At 46.0% G+C, this 1,088-nt stretch overlaps 1 protein-coding gene across 1 annotated transcript in view; it reads left to right on the top strand.

Moving 5' to 3' along the window:
* The window catches only part of LOC119416737 (oxysterol-binding protein-related protein 2), a gene marked incomplete at its 5' end in the record, with an annotated part of 57,863 nt that overhangs the window by 27,920 nt on the left and 28,855 nt on the right, over positions 1 to 1,088 (top strand).

Genomic DNA, 1,088 nt, shown 5'->3' with positions numbered 1-1,088 from the left:
CTATCACACCCTAACACACTCCTGTAATGACCTGTAATCATAAACATGTTCTATCACACCCTAACACACTCCTGTAATCATAAACATGTTCTATCACAACCTAACACACTCCTGTAATCATAAACATGTTCTATCACACACTAACACACTCCTGTAATCATAAACCTGTTCTATCACAACCTAACACACTCCTGTAATCATAAACATGTTCTATCACACACTAACACACTCCTGTAATCATAAACCTGTTCTATCACAACCTAACACACTCCTGTAATCATAAACATGTTCTATCACACACTAACACACTCCTGTAATCATAAACATGTTCTATCACACCCTAACACACTCCTGTAATGTAATCATAATAATGTTATATCACACCTTAACACACTCTTGTAATTATAAACCTGTTCTATCACACCCCAAAACACTCCTGTAATGTAATCATAAACATGTCCTATCACACTCTTAACACACTCCTGTAATGTAATCATAAACATGTTCTATCACACCCTTAACACACTCCTGTAATCATAAACCTGTTCTGTCACACCCTAACACACTCCTGTAATGACCTGTAATCAAACATGTTCTATCACACCCCAACACACTCCTGTAATGTAATCATAAACATGTTCTATTACACCATAACACATTCCTGTAATCATAAACATGTTCTATCACACCTGAACACACTCCTGTAATGACCTGTAATCATCAATCAGCCCCCGCCCCTGTGCTTCAGTGGGAGTTGGAGATGACATTGTCTGCCCTGCACCACTGGCTGTGGACTCACTAGACTTGCTGGTTTCCACACCAGCACCTGCCACGCTGGTTTCCGCACCGGCACCTGCCACGTTGGTTTCCACACCGGCACCTGCCACGCTGGTTTCCACACCGGCACCGGCCACGCTGGTTTCACCGGCACCGGCCACGCTGGTTTCCACACCGGCACCTGCCACGCTGGTTTCCACACCGGCACCTGCCACGCTGGTTTCCACACCGGCACCGGCCACGCTGGTTTCCACACCGGCACCGGCCACGCTGGTTTCCACACCGGCACCGGCCACGCTGGTTTCCACACC

Source organism: Nematolebias whitei, chromosome 11, assembly GCF_014905685.2.
Source record: "Nematolebias whitei isolate Nwh7 chromosome 11, NemWhi1, whole genome shotgun sequence".
Lineage (NCBI taxonomy): Eukaryota > Metazoa > Chordata > Actinopteri > Cyprinodontiformes > Rivulidae > Nematolebias > Nematolebias whitei.
This window is presented reverse-complemented; position numbering and strand designations above follow the sequence as displayed.